We start from the raw sequence: 15,769 nt of genomic DNA, 5'->3' as shown, positions 1-15,769 counted from the left end.
CAGACTCTCACTGAGCAGAATTTGTTGCAGACTCAGTGCACGCTGTGCAGGCCTCCCGGGAGTGTGAGGAGCTCATGTGTGCTACTTTTTGCTTTAGGACGCTCTGAGGTATTTATTCCTTTTGGGATACATGATGAGAATTCCCAAGAGAGGTAGTTATAAGGTATGACATCGGGAAAAAGCCTGTGTGGTTGGAATGTTGTTGCTATCAAAAGTTAATTTTTTCTTAGCCAGTAGTTAGCTTTTTGCTTTATTTTTGTGGTATCAATATTTTATTGTTTAAAAAATTCCTTCAAAATAACTTCAGTGGTCGCCCACCAGTACCTTGTTCAGATTTGCCTATTTGCTTGTAGCTGAAATGTTCACATCTTGTTTATCATTCTATTTAAGAAACTGCTGCCCAGCCAACTAATAACTGAATATCCATCTGTCTAGGACACGGGGAGAGGATTTAGGTAATGTCTTTATTTCCAGAAAAAAGTTCCAGTGTAGTTTCTAAATAGAGGAGAAGGGGGTGAAGACTCGGGGCTCTGATGCCGTTGGGGCACCCCAAGGTCCCCAGGAGAGGGGGCCCCACTGCGGTGCAGGAGCAGGTGTGTTCTCATGTAATATTGAACAAATTATAAATATAAATATGAAAATTATAAACATGAAAATATTTTTAAAATACTTAAATAAAGCGGGTTTTCTTTATTGGTCAATAGGCAGTGTTTTGATTGTAAAAATTATAAATGCAAATAATATAAAGGTAGAAATCTAAGTTTAGAAATATATAATAAATACATACAGATAAATATAAAAATTTAAAATATCAGAAAAAATTAGTTGTAGCAGTAGATATAATACATAATTTAAATAATAATTTAAATATATTTTTAAATTTTATATATATAATATATCATTATTAATGTAATACATCCAAAGAAACGATAAATTAAAATATGAATGTATAATTATACAAAGTATAAATAAAAAATATTTCAGAATCCTTTAAAAGAAGGGGTTTTTTATTTATTTGGTTAGAGACGGGGTTTTTATTTGGAATAATGGAAGTATTATAGAAGTATAAAATTAAATATAGAAATATACAGTCAATATAGAAAGATATTTGTAAAAACACGAGCGAACGACGCCTCCTTCGGCCGAACCAAGGCGAGACCGGCGGAACCTGACGGCCTCGAGCGAACCGAGGCCAGGCTTGCGAGGCTGCCTGAACGGAGCCGAGCTCAGCCGAACCGAGCCCGCTGCTCTCGTGCGCGCTAATTAGCGCGAGTGCGGTCACAGCCCAATGAGCTCCTGTGCCACCCCGCGCTCCCGGTCGTGTCCGTGCGATGGCCGGGCCGCCCGCGGGACGCGGCAGGAGGAGAGCCCCGAGCCGGGCGAGTTTAACGTGAGGCGGCGCCGCTTGCCCGCCGTCAGGGAGCCGAGCCGAGGCGAGCTCAGCCGAACGCGGAGAGAGCGGCTCCGAGTTGGGCCGAAGCGAGCCGAGCCGCGCCGAGCGCACAGAGCGGCTCCGAGTTGGGCCGAAGCGAGCCGAGCCGCGCCGAGCGCAGAGAGCGGCTCCGAGTTCGGCCGAAGAGAGCCGGGCCGAGCGCAGAGAGCGGCTCCGAGTTCGGCCGAAGCGAGCCGAGCCGCGCCGAGCGCACAGAGCGGCTCCGAGTTCGGCCGAAGCGAGCCGAGCCGCGCTGGGCGCACTGATCGGCTCCGAGTTCGGCCGAAGCGAGCCGAGCCGCGCCGGGCGCAGTGAGCGGCTCCGAGTTCGGCCGAAGCGAGCCGAGCCGCGCCGAGCGCAGAGAGCGGCTCCGAGTTCGGCCGAAGCGAGCCGAGGCGCGCCGAGCGCACTGATCGGCTCCGAGTTCGGCCGAAGCGAGCCGAGCCGCGCCGGGCGCAGTGAGCGGCTCCGAGTTCGGCCGAAGCGAGCCGAGCCGCGCCGAGCGCACAGAGCGGCTCCGAGTTCGGCCGAAGCGAGCCGAGCCGCGCCGGGCGCAGTGAGCGGCTCCGAGTTCGGCCGAAGCGAGCCGAGGCGCGCCGGGCGCACTGATCGGCTCCGAGTTCGGCCGAAGCGAGCCGAACCGCGCCGGGCGCAGAGAGCGGCTCCGAGTTCGGCCGAAGCGAGCCGGGCCGCGCCGAGCGCAGAGAGCGGCTCCGAGTTCGGCCGAAGCGAGCCGAGCCGTGCCGAAGGGTCGAGTCCAGCCGAATGCAGATGACAATGGCCGAGTTTAGCCGATTACAGCCGCATTTAGCCGAGCAGCTGTGAGCCTTGCACGCTTGAGGTGAGCGTGCATCGTTGCCGGCCTGGGATTGAGTGAAATGCACTAAGGAAACCAGCTCTGGGGAGGGAGGCAGGGAAATCCTCTCTTAACGTTTACCAATTCGTCCGTCAAACTCATCACGGCAGGACAGAGTGAAGACTGAAAGTGTAAGAAGATGTGGAGGGAAACAGAGAATCTGGCAGGAGCATCGAACGCACAAGTGCACGAATTTTGCTTTTTGCTTGGATGTAAACTCAGAAGTTGTAAGGAATTTGGGAAGGAGAAGGGACATTTCAGGAGGAGAAGAAGTTGTTGTTGGAGTCCTGGCAAAAGCTTTAAAAAAAAAAAAAAAAGTGGTTTCTTTTTTCTTCACTATTATATTCTTTGGTGGTATATGGTGTGCTGTTTTATTTCTTGGTGTTATTAGCTCTGTGTAAATTGTTTTTTGAGTCAAGCTAACTTTGCATGGGTTGTTTTGTATTTGAAGTAGGATCAATTTCAATCGGTTTCTTTCACAGACTTCTGATAGGTATTACTGGGATTTTGGTTTTGTTTACTGTATGCATAAACATAGAGATTTGGTAGGGCCAGCTGGGCTGCTGGAGTTTTGGGTGTGAATTTATTAGATGGCTTTTGTTAAACACAGAATAATTATGTAAGGTAACAGCAAATTACCCAATTACCCAATTGATCTAGCTATGTAACCTTACCACAAAGTTTTATATCTTGCCAGTTTTCTGTTCTTCTGCTCCAAGTAGTTGTTGCAAAAAAAGAAAGCACTGTTACTTTTCTGAAAAGTTTTCTTCTATAACAAGCCCTTTACTGCCCTTGAATGTGAGTCAGAGGAGCCAAACAGCTGCAGCTGCTCTGAGGGGTTGGTGGGATTCGCCCCCTCCCTTTTCCTGGGTGCCATGGGAACGAGAGGCGGGCACAATCAGGGGTATATTAACCCCAGCCGTGGCTGAGGGGCTTCATTCCCTCTCTGGGATGTGCTGGGTTAAGAGCTCTCCTCATTTCAGTGAAGAGGCTTTTTCAGCCCGTCTCAGCATCTTTTCAGCAGGTGTTTCTGGGCATCTAAAGCACAGAGGCTTGGAAGATTCTGTGAAGAAAACAGCATGGAATACAGGGAGTACTTAGGTTTGTGATTTTGGGTTTTGTGTTTAGGAGTGGTAAGGTGCTTTTGTAATTTTTAGTTTTGCTCTGGTTGTTTTTTTGGTTGGATTTCTTTTGGTGGAATTTTTGGTTTTTTTTGGTTTTCATTTTGGGGTTTTTAGTTGGTTTTTGTGGGGGTTTTGGATTTTTTGATGTTTTCTGTGGTTTTTTTGTTTCTGTGGGGAGTTAGGTGTTTTGGGATTTATTGTTTGTGTGGGTTTTGTTTGTTTGGTTTTTTTTCTTTGTTTGTTTTTGGGATTGGTTTTGTTGGGTTTTTTTTTGTTTTGTTTTGGTTTTTTTTAATTGAGGAGTGCAACTCCCTGAAATTCCAAGCTGTGTCAAGCACAACATTTTATTCAGCAGATTGATCATGTCACAAGAGGGATCGGCCCAAGGTCCAAGATGATGTTTGAGATTGAGGCTTCAGGTGAGTTGAGGATTGTGATTGGGAGAGGGAGGGTGAGCAGTGAGGAGTTCTTGGGAGGGGGTTTGCAGGCAGCAGGGTGAGAAAGGGTCTTTATTTGTTTATTTGAGGCCTCCCCCACACAAGGCTTCTCAGAAGCCTAGCAGAGGCATTGCCATGTCTTAGAGCACACAAGGTGATCCACTGCACTCAGGGGAATGCCATTTAACTTTGCCTTTCTCTAAGCCAGGTGCCACTCCTAATGAAGGCCTTGGAATCATGATGAAGCTGGAGCCTGAAGGAGCCAGGCACACTCAGGAGAGGGCAAGTAGCTGCCTTGGTGGGATTTGGCCCACATAACTCTGGACTCATACTTTGGTTTTGGTTTTCTTTAATGTAGCTCACCGAGAGGCTCACAGGCCATCACGAGGCCCTCCAAGGCAGACTCATTTCAGGTGCAACGTGGATTCCCATCACCGATCATCCAAAAGATAAGTCGAGGGCCTTGGCCTGGAGATGACAGAATAGCGGGTTGGGAGTTCTTGGGGCAGATTTAAAAATTGGCAGCCGGAAAAGCAATCTTCTCCAAAGGCCTCTTAGGACAGCTAAAGGGAGAGGCTCTACTTTTGATGGCAGCTTTCAGGCGGGCAGTGCAGAACAGCTCCGGTCTGTGTTGTGTTGTCCAGTGTTCTGTGTTCCCTAGTGTGTCTTTGGGGTCCCTTTTGCCTTCTCCCCTCGAGACCCTCACCACAAGCATGATGTGTCGTGTTTCATGTCCCCCCTGTTTGCCACGTTCTGTGTCACGGGTGTGTGCACACATTTGTGCCGGAGCTGTTCTGCCCTGCCGCATGGCCTGCTGCAGTAGGAGAAACCGTGGGGCGTTGGAATTTGTAATGCTGGCTGTACTCGGGCTCTAGATGCTATTCCTAGATTGACATAAGATGTTTGCACCTTTTGAGTTATCCTGGTGGTGTTTGACATATGTTGTAACTTTCTTTCAGGTGCAGACGCATTCCATGTGTGGCAGGGGGTCAGAGTTAGGAGGTGTCGGGCCTTCTTAGGAGTGTGGTGAGTAGCTGAGTGGTGGGGTTTTGGCCGATGCGGTGCCAAGATCAGGGACTGATGTTTGGTTCTCTTTAATACAGCTGTCTGAGAGACACCAGCCTTGTGCCAGCAGGACCTTCCCAGCTGACGAGGTGGCCTTTCTTTGCACCTGACAGGGACCAGCATTCCCAGATGTCTGAGAGATAAGTAGAGGGCTGTGACCCACAGAGGGGATGAAAGCAGGGTGCTGGTTTGGGAATTCCTGGGAGGGGGTTTTGAGTCCAATTTTGGGGGAGGGGGTGTGGTGTGTTCATGAAGTGGCCCCTTAGGCCCCGTAAAAGCCAAGTCTCACTTTTGATTGCAGTGCTGAGGTGTGCAGCAGGGCAGAGCAGTCCCGGTGTGTCTCGTGTCACTTCTCTATTGTGCATTATCTGTTGTTTGTGTATGCCATATCTTTCACTTAGGGGGGCCTGTGAGAAACCCTGGCATCATTGTTAGCCTCTGTGATCTCTGCACTCCTTGGCCTGGCGCCCAGGCCACAGAACTTTTGACTAGGGAGCTCAGACAAGCATCAGACTCTCTTCTCTCTTTGGAAGCATCCAGTCAGACGTCTTTTCAGGTCTTGTTCTGAGCTGTATGGACAGCTGTGCCCCACCTGGATCCATTATGGTGGATTAGGACTTGTAATATTACGAGGTTAGGTAGAGGATTTTGACTGTAGGATTCCTAGGCATCCGTCTTTGCTGTTCTTGGAATAAATCATTCAGTAATCATCTTCTTCCTCCAGGGTTCTCTGAGCCTCATCAGCTCACCATCGGTCTCAGCTGTAGTGGACAGGGCCGGGCGTTCGGAAGGTCTCGCGATGTTACGGAAAGCAGCAGAGCTCCTCTCCCCCTAATGCCTAGTGATAAGGGATCACCCAAGAATGTAGTCCCCCCTAACATTAGTAACTTTCTACTCCTTACTAACCAATTACAGTAAAGTAAGACCCCCTGACGTAGGGAAAAAACTTTCCCAGTATAAAACCCGATGAGGCGGGACAATAAAGGTCTTGAACCGTCCACCATACTGGTGTCTGCGTGTGTTCTTGGCCCGAGTGACCCTGGAGAGTTTGGGTCGCCGTGCCGTTTCCTCAGAACCAGGTCACCTCGCCTTGCATCAGAAGGCGACACTCAGCTCACTCATCTCCTTTTGCATTCTCTCAGTCCTTGCAGCCGTTTTCCTTGCCAAGAGATTTCTGTTCCTGTTGTGTCCCCGTTGTCTGTCCTGTCTGTCCTGTGTCACGGGTGTCTGCACACATTTGGGATGGGGCTGCTCTGCCGTGCTGCACAGCCTGGTGCGATAGGAGAAGTCCCAGGGACTTGGAGTTTGTAATGTGGGATGTAGTTGGACTCTAGATGGGATTTGTAGATGGGCACATCATATCTGGAGCTCATCAGTTATCCTGCCACAGTGTGACTCTTGTCCTAACTTTTTTTTCAGATTCAGATGGATTAAATGTGTGCCAGAGGGCCCCATGCCAGGTGTGGGGATTCTCCTGAGTAGGTGAGGCCCCATTTGCCTCTGCAGCAGACTCTGTTACACCTCTCAACTGACTCTGTTACACTGCTGTTCTTTGTCTTTCTTTTAGGAAGTAAATCTGGATGCCAGCAGTCAATGTGAGCAGCGGAGAGAAGTGGTTGTTATTGCTCAGCTCTCAAGCACAACAATTTCGCAGCAGATTCATCGTGTCACAAGAGGGATCTGCCCAGTGTCAAGGATGATGTTTGAGATTGAGGCTTCAGGTGAGTTGAGGATGGTTACTGGGAGAGGGAGGGTGAGCAGGCATCCAGTTAGGAGTTCTTGAGAGGGGGTTTGCAGGCAGCAGGGTGAGAAAGGGTCTTTATTTGTTTATTTGAGAGCCCCTCCCAAGGTGTCTCAGAAGCCTAGCAGAGGCATTCCCATGGCTTACAGCATACAAGGTGATCCACTGCACTCAGAGGAATGCCATTTAACTTTGTCTTTCTGTAACCCAGGTGCCACTCCTAATAAAGGCCACAGCCTTGGAATCAGGATGAAGCTGGAGCCTGAAGGAGCCAGGCACACTCAGGAGAGGGCAAGTAGCTGCCTTGGTGGGATCTGGCCCACATAACTCTGGACTCACTCTTTGATTTTGGTTTTCTTTATTGCAGCTGACCGAGAGGCTCACAGGCCATCACAGAGCCCTCCAAGGCAGACTCATTTCAGGTGCAATGTGGATTCCATTCACCGATCATCCAAAAGATAAGTCGGGGGCCACGGCCTGGAGATGGCGGAGTAGCAGGTTGGGAGTTTTTGGGACAGATTCAAAAATGAGCAGAGAGGAAAGCAATCTTCTCCAAGGGCCTCTTAGGACAGCTAAAGGGAGAGGCTCTACTTTTGATGGCAGCTTTCAGGCGGGCAGTGCAGAACAGCTCCGGTCTGTGTTGTGTTGTCCAGTGTTCTGTGTTCCCTAGTGTGTCTTTGGGGTCCCTTTTGCCTTCTCCCCTCGAGACCCTCACCACAAGCATGATGTGTCGTGTTTCATGTCCCCCCTGTTTGCCACGTTCTGTGTCACGGGTGTGTGCACACATTTGTGCCGGAGCTGTTCTGCCCTGCCGCATGGCCTGCTGCAGTAGGAGAAACCGTGGGGCGTTGGAATTTGTAATGCTGGCTGTACTCGGGCTCTAGATGCTATTCCTAGATTGACATAAGATGTTTGCACCTTTTGAGTTATCCTGGTGGTGTTTGACATATGTTGTAACTTTCTTTCAGGTGCAGACGCATTCCATGTGTGGCAGGGGGTCAGAGTTAGGAGGTGTCGGGCCTTCTTAGGAGTGTGGTGAGTAGCTGAGTGGTGGGGTTTTGGCCGATGCGGTGCCAAGATCAGGGACTGATGTTTGGTTCTCTTTAATACAGCTGTCTGAGAGACACCAGCCTTGTGCCAGCAGGACCTTCCCAGCTGACGAGGTGGCCTTTCTTTGCACCTGACAGGGACCAGCATTCCCAGATGTCTGAGAGATAAGTAGAGGGCTGTGACCCACAGAGGGGATGAAAGCAGGGTGCTGGTTTGGGAATTCCTGGGAGGGGGTTTTGAGTCCAATTTTGGGGGAGGGGGTGTGGTGTGTTCATGAAGTGGCCCCTTAGGCCCCGTAAAAGCCAAGTCTCACTTTTGATTGCAGTGCTGAGGTGTGCAGCAGGGCAGAGCAGTCCCGGTGTGTCTCGTGTCACTTCTCTATTGTGCATTATCTGTTGTTTGTGTATGCCATATCTTTCACTTAGGGGGGCCTGTGAGAAACCCTGGCATCATTGTTAGCCTCTGTGATCTCTGCACTCCTTGGCCTGGCGCCCAGGCCACAGAACTTTTGACTAGGGAGCTCAGACAAGCATCAGACTCTCTTCTCTCTTTGGAAGCATCCAGTCAGACGTCTTTTCAGGTCTTGTTCTGAGCTGTATGGACAGCTGTGCCCCACCTGGATCCATTATGGTGGATTAGGACTTGTAATATTACGAGGTTAGGTAGAGGATTTTGACTGTAGGATTCCTAGGCATCCGTCTTTGCTGTTCTTGGAATAAATCATTCAGTAATCATCTTCTTCCTCCAGGGTTCTCTGAGCCTCATCAGCTCACCATCGGTCTCAGCTGTAGTGGACAGGGCCGGGCGTTCGGAAGGTCTCGCGATGTTACGGAAAGCAGCAGAGCTCCTCTCCCCCTAATGCCTAGTGATAAGGGATCACCCAAGAATGTAGTCCCCCCTAACATTAGTAACTTTCTACTCCTTACTAACCAATTACAGTAAAGTAAGACCCCCTGACGTAGGGAAAAAACTTTCCCAGTATAAAACCCGATGAGGCGGGACAATAAAGGTCTTGAACCGTCCACCATACTGGTGTCTGCGTGTGTTCTTGGCCCGAGTGACCCTGGAGAGTTTGGGTCGCCGTGCCGTTTCCTCAGAACCAGGTCACCTCGCCTTGCATCAGAAGGCGACACTCAGCTCACTCATCTCCTTTTGCATTCTCTCAGTCCTTGCAGCCGTTTTCCTTGCCAAGAGATTTCTGTTCCTGTTGTGTCCCCGTTGTCTGTCCTGTCTGTCCTGTGTCACGGGTGTCTGCACACATTTGGGATGGGGCTGCTCTGCCGTGCTGCACAGCCTGGTGCGATAGGAGAAGTCCCAGGGACTTGGAGTTTGTAATGTGGGATGTAGTTGGACTCTAGATGGGATTTGTAGATGGGCACATCATATCTGGAGCTCATCAGTTATCCTGCCACAGTGTGACTCTTGTCCTAACTTTTTTTTCAGATTCAGATGGATTAAATGTGTGCCAGAGGGCCCCATGCCAGGTGTGGGGATTCTCCTGAGTAGGTGAGGCCCCATTTGCCTCTGCAGCAGACTCTGTTACACCTCTCAACTGACTCTGTTACACTGCTGTTCTTTGTCTTTCTTTTAGGAAGTAAATCTGGATGCCAGCAGTCAATGTGAGCAGCGGAGAGAAGTGGTTGTTATTGCTCAGCTCTCAAGCACAACAATTTCGCAGCAGATTCATCGTGTCACAAGAGGGATCTGCCCAGTGTCAAGGATGATGTTTGAGATTGAGGCTTCAGGTGAGTTGAGGATGGTTACTGGGAGAGGGAGGGTGAGCAGGCATCCAGTTAGGAGTTCTTGAGAGGGGGTTTGCAGGCAGCAGGGTGAGAAAGGGTCTTTATTTGTTTATTTGAGAGCCCCTCCCAAGGTGTCTCAGAAGCCTAGCAGAGGCATTCCCATGGCTTACAGCATACAAGGTGATCCACTGCACTCAGAGGAATGCCATTTAACTTTGTCTTTCTGTAACCCAGGTGCCACTCCTAATAAAGGCCACAGCCTTGGAATCAGGATGAAGCTGGAGCCTGAAGGAGCCAGGCACACTCAGGAGAGGGCAAGTAGCTGCCTTGGTGGGATCTGGCCCACATAACTCTGGACTCACTCTTTGATTTTGGTTTTCTTTATTGCAGCTGACCGAGAGGCTCACAGGCCATCACAGAGCCCTCCAAGGCAGACTCATTTCAGGTGCAATGTGGATTCCATTCACCGATCATCCAAAAGATAAGTCGGGGGCCACGGCCTGGAGATGGTGGAGTAGCAGGTTGGGAGTTTTTGGGACAGATTCAAAAATGAGCAGAGAGGAAAGCAATCTTCTCCAAGGGCCTCTTAGGACAGCTAAAGGGAGAGGCTCTACTTTTGATGGCAGCTTTCAGGCGGGCAGTGCAGAACAGCTCCGGTCTGTGTTGTGTTGTCCAGTGTTCTGTGTTCCCTAGTGTGTCTTTGGGGTCCCTTTTGCCTTCTCCCCTCGAGACCCTCACCACAAGCATGATGTGTCGTGTTTCATGTCCCCCCTGTTTGCCACGTTCTGTGTCACGGGTGTGTGCACACATTTGTGCCGGAGCTGTTCTGCCCTGCCGCATGGCCTGCTGCAGTAGGAGAAACCGTGGGGCGTTGGAATTTGTAATGCTGGCTGTACTCGGGCTCTAGATGCTATTCCTAGATTGACATAAGATGTTTGCACCTTTTGAGTTATCCTGGTGGTGTTTGACATATGTTGTAACTTTCTTTCAGGTGCAGACGCATTCCATGTGTGGCAGGGGGTCAGAGTTAGGAGGTGTCGGGCCTTCTTAGGAGTGTGGTGAGTAGCTGAGTGGTGGGGTTTTGGCCGATGCGGTGCCAAGATCAGGGACTGATGTTTGGTTCTCTTTAATACAGCTGTCTGAGAGACACCAGCCTTGTGCCAGCAGGACCTTCCCAGCTGACGAGGTGGCCTTTCTTTGCACCTGACAGGGACCAGCATTCCCAGATGTCTGAGAGATAAGTAGAGGGCTGTGACCCACAGAGGGGATGAAAGCAGGGTGCTGGTTTGGGAATTCCTGGGAGGGGGTTTTGAGTCCAATTTTGGGGGAGGGGGTGTGGTGTGTTCATGAAGTGGCCCCTTAGGCCCCGTAAAAGCCAAGTCTCACTTTTGATTGCAGTGCTGAGGTGTGCAGCAGGGCAGAGCAGTCCCGGTGTGTCTCGTGTCACTTCTCTATTGTGCATTATCTGTTGTTTGTGTATGCCATATCTTTCACTTAGGGGGGCCTGTGAGAAACCCTGGCATCATTGTTAGCCTCTGTGATCTCTGCACTCCTTGGCCTGGCGCCCAGGCCACAGAACTTTTGACTAGGGAGCTCAGACAAGCATCAGACTCTCTTCTCTCTTTGGAAGCATCCAGTCAGACGTCTTTTCAGGTCTTGTTCTGAGCTGTATGGACAGCTGTGCCCCACCTGGATCCATTATGGTGGATTAGGACTTGTAATATTACGAGGTTAGGTAGAGGATTTTGACTGTAGGATTCCTAGGCATCCGTCTTTGCTGTTCTTGGAATAAATCATTCAGTAATCATCTTCTTCCTCCAGGGTTCTCTGAGCCTCATCAGCTCACCATCGGTCTCAGCTGTAGTGGACAGGGCCGGGCGTTCGGAAGGTCTCGCGATGTTACGGAAAGCAGCAGAGCTCCTCTCCCCCTAATGCCTAGTGATAAGGGATCACCCAAGAATGTAGTCCCCCCTAACATTAGTAACTTTCTACTCCTTACTAACCAATTACAGTAAAGTAAGACCCCCTGACGTAGGGAAAAAACTTTCCCAGTATAAAACCCGATGAGGCGGGACAATAAAGGTCTTGAACCGTCCACCATACTGGTGTCTGCGTGTGTTCTTGGCCCGAGTGACCCTGGAGAGTTTGGGTCGCCGTGCCGTTTCCTCAGAACCAGGTCACCTCGCCTTGCATCAGAAGGCGACACTCAGCTCACTCATCTCCTTTTGCATTCTCTCAGTCCTTGCAGCCGTTTTCCTTGCCAAGAGATTTCTGTTCCTGTTGTGTCCCCGTTGTCTGTCCTGTCTGTCCTGTGTCACGGGTGTCTGCACACATTTGGGATGGGGCTGCTCTGCCGTGCTGCACAGCCTGGTGCGATAGGAGAAGTCCCAGGGACTTGGAGTTTGTAATGTGGGATGTAGTTGGACTCTAGATGGGATTTGTAGATGGGCACATCATATCTGGAGCTCATCAGTTATCCTGCCACAGTGTGACTCTTGTCCTAACTTTTTTTTCAGATTCAGATGGATTAAATGTGTGCCAGAGGGCCCCATGCCAGGTGTGGGGATTCTCCTGAGTAGGTGAGGCCCCATTTGCCTCTGCAGCAGACTCTGTTACACCTCTCAACTGACTCTGTTACACTGCTGTTCTTTGTCTTTCTTTTAGGAAGTAAATCTGGATGCCAGCAGTCAATGTGAGCAGCGGAGAGAAGTGGTTGTTATTGCTCAGCTCTCAAGCACAACAATTTCGCAGCAGATTCATCGTGTCACAAGAGGGATCTGCCCAGTGTCAAGGATGATGTTTGAGATTGAGGCTTCAGGTGAGTTGAGGATGGTTACTGGGAGAGGGAGGGTGAGCAGGCATCCAGTTAGGAGTTCTTGAGAGGGGGTTTGCAGGCAGCAGGGTGAGAAAGGGTCTTTATTTGTTTATTTGAGAGCCCCTCCCAAGGTGTCTCAGAAGCCTAGCAGAGGCATTCCCATGGCTTACAGCATACAAGGTGATCCACTGCACTCAGAGGAATGCCATTTAACTTTGTCTTTCTGTAACCCAGGTGCCACTCCTAATAAAGGCCACAGCCTTGGAATCAGGATGAAGCTGGAGCCTGAAGGAGCCAGGCACACTCAGGAGAGGGCAAGTAGCTGCCTTGGTGGGATCTGGCCCACATAACTCTGGACTCACTCTTTGATTTTGGTTTTCTTTATTGCAGCTGACCGAGAGGCTCACAGGCCATCACAGAGCCCTCCAAGGCAGACTCATTTCAGGTGCAATGTGGATTCCATTCACCGATCATCCAAAAGATAAGTCGGGGGCCACGGCCTGGAGATGGTGGAGTAGCAGGTTGGGAGTTTTTGGGACAGATTCAAAAATGAGCAGAGAGGAAAGCAATCTTCTCCAAAGGCCTTTTAGGACAGCTAAAGGGAGAGGCTCTACTTTTGATGGCAGCTTTCAGGCGGGCAGTGCAGAACAGCTCCGGTCTGTCGTGTTGTCCGGTTTGCCGTGCTCCCTGGTGTGTCTTTGGGGTCCCTTTTGCCTTTTCCCCTCGAGGCCCTCACCACAAGCATGATGTGTCATGTTTCATGTCCCCCCTGTTTGTCACTTTCTGTGTCACAGGTGTGTGCACACATTTTTTGCCGGAGCTGTTCTGCCCTGCCGCATGGCCTCCTGCAGTAGGACGAACCATAGGGAGGGGGAATTTGTAATGTGGGCTGTACTTGGGCTCTAGATGTTGTTCCTAGATTGACATAAGATGTTTGCAGCTTGTGAGTAACCCTGGTGGTGTTTGACATATGTTGTAACTTTCTTTCAGGTGCAGATGCATTCCATTTGTGGCAGAGGGTCAGGGTTAGGAGGTGCCGGGCCTTCTTAGGAGCGTGGTGAGTAGCAGAGCGGTGGGGTTTTGGCCAATGCGGTGCCAAGATCAGGCCCTGATGTTTGGTTCTCTTTAATCTAGCTGTCTGAGAGACACCGGCCCGGTGCCAGCAGGACCTTCCCAGCTGATGAGGTGGCCTTTCTTTGTACCTGACAGGGACCAGCATCCCCAGATGTCTGAGAGATAAGTAGAGGGCTGTGACCCACAGTGGGGATGAAGGCATGGTGCTGGTTTGGGAATTACTGGGAGGGGTTTTTGAGTCCAGTTTGGAGCGGGGGGTGTTGATTAAACGGCTCGTTAGGCCCCATGAAAGCCAAGTCTCACTTTTGATCACAGTGCTGAGGTGTGCAGGGCAGAGCAGTCCCCGTGTGCATCGTGTCACTTGTCTGTTGTGCCTTGTGTGTTGTTTGTGTATCTCCTGTCTTCTACCTTAGGCCTTTGAGGGCCCTGTCAGTACCCCTGGCATCATTGTTAGCATCTGTGATCTCTGCATTCCCTGGTCTGGCACCCGGGCCACAGAGCTTTTGACTCGGGAGCTCAGACAGGCATCAGACTCTCTTCTCTCTTTGGAAGCATCCAGTCAGGTGTCTTGTCAGGTCTTCTTGTGAGCTGTATGGACAGCTGTGCCCCACCTGGATCCATTATGGTGGATTAGGACTTGTAATATTACGAGGTTAGGTAGAGGATTTTGACTGTAGGGTTCCTAGGCATCCGTCTTTGCTGTTCTTGGAATAAATCATTCAGTTATCATCTTCTTCCTTCAGAGTTCTCTGAGCCTCATCAGCTCACCGTCGGTCTCAGCTCGGTCATCTCCTTTTGCATTCTCTCAGTCCTTGCAGCCATTTTCCTTGCCAAGAGATTTCTGTCTGTGTCTTGTGCCCATTGTTTGTCACGTCCTGTCCTGTGTCACAGGTGTCTGCACACATTTGGGATGGGGCTGCTCTGCCGTGCTGCACAGCCTGGTGCGATAGGAGAAGTCTTGGAGACTTGGTGTTTGTAATGTGGGGTGTAGTTGGACACTAGATGGGATTTGTAGATGGACACAGGACATCTGGAGCTCATCAGTTATCCTGCCACAGTGTGACTCTTGTCCTAACTTTTTTTTCAGATTCAGATGGATTAAATGTGTGCCAGAGGGCCCCATCCCGGGTGAGGGGATTGCCCCGAGCAGGTGAGGCCCCATTTGTCTCTGCAGCAGAAGTGTGTATGGTGAGTGTGTTACAGCTCTGTTCTTTGTCTTTCTTTTCAGGATGTCAATCTGGATGCCAGCAGTCAAGGTGAGCAGTGGACAGAAGTGGCTGTTATTGCTCAGCTCTCAAGCACAACAATTTTTCAGCAGATTCATCATGTCACAAGAGGGATCTGCCCAGTGTCAAGGATGATGTTTGAGATTGAGGCTTCAGGTGAGTTGAGGATGGTGACTGGGAGAGGGAAGGTGATCAGGTATCCAGTTTAGGAGTTCTTGAGAGGGGGTTTGCAAGCAGCAGGGTGAGAAAGGGTGTTTATTTGAGGGCACCCCACACAAGGCTGAGAAGCCTAGCAGAGGCATTGCCATGTCTTAGAGCACACAAGGTGATCCACTGCACTCAGAGGAATGCCATTTAACTTTGCCTTTCTCTAACCCAGGTGCCACTCCTAATGAAGTCCACAGCCTTGGAATCAGGATGAAGCTGGAGCCTGAAGGAGCCAGGCACACTCAGGAGAGGGCAAGTAGCTGCCTTGGTGGGATTTGGCCCACATAACTCTGGACTCATACTTTGGTTTTGGTTTTCTTTATTGCAGCTGACCGAGAGGCTCACAGGCCATCACAGAGCCCTCCGAGGCAGACTCATTTCAGGTGCAGCGTGGATTCCCCTCACCGATCATCTAAAAGATAAGTCGGGGGACGCGGTCTGGGGATGGGACGATGGGAGAGTATCAGGTTGGCAGTTCTTTGGCCAGATTTAAAAATTGGCAGAGGGGAAAGCAATCTTCTCCAAAGGCCTCTTAGGACAGCTAAAGGGAGAGGCTCTACTTTTGATGGCAGCTTTCAGGCGGGCAGTGCAGAACAGCTCCGGTCTGTATCCTGTTGTCCAGTGTGCTGTGTTCCCTAGTGTGTCTTTGGGGTCCCTTTTGCCTTCTCCCCTCGAGACCCTCACCACAAGCATGATGTGTCGTGTTTCATGTCCCCCTGTTTGTCACTTTCTGTGTCACGGGTGTGTGCACAGATTTGTGCCAGAGCTGTTCTTCCCTGCCGCATGGCCTGCTGCAATAAGACGAACCATAGGGAGAGGGGGAATTTGTAATGTTGGCTGTACTCGGGCTCTAGATGCTATTCCTAGATTGACATAAGGTGTTTGCAGCTTATGAGTAACCCTGGTGGTGTTTGACATATGTTCTAACTTTCTTTCAGGTGCAGATGCATTCCGCGTGTGGCAGAGGGTCAGGGTTAGGAGGTGCCGGGCCTTCTTAGGA

Source organism: Ammospiza caudacuta, chromosome 1 (assembly GCF_027887145.1).
Source record: "Ammospiza caudacuta isolate bAmmCau1 chromosome 1, bAmmCau1.pri, whole genome shotgun sequence".
Taxonomy (NCBI): Eukaryota; Metazoa; Chordata; class Aves; order Passeriformes; family Passerellidae; genus Ammospiza; species Ammospiza caudacuta.
This window is presented reverse-complemented; position numbering follows the sequence as displayed.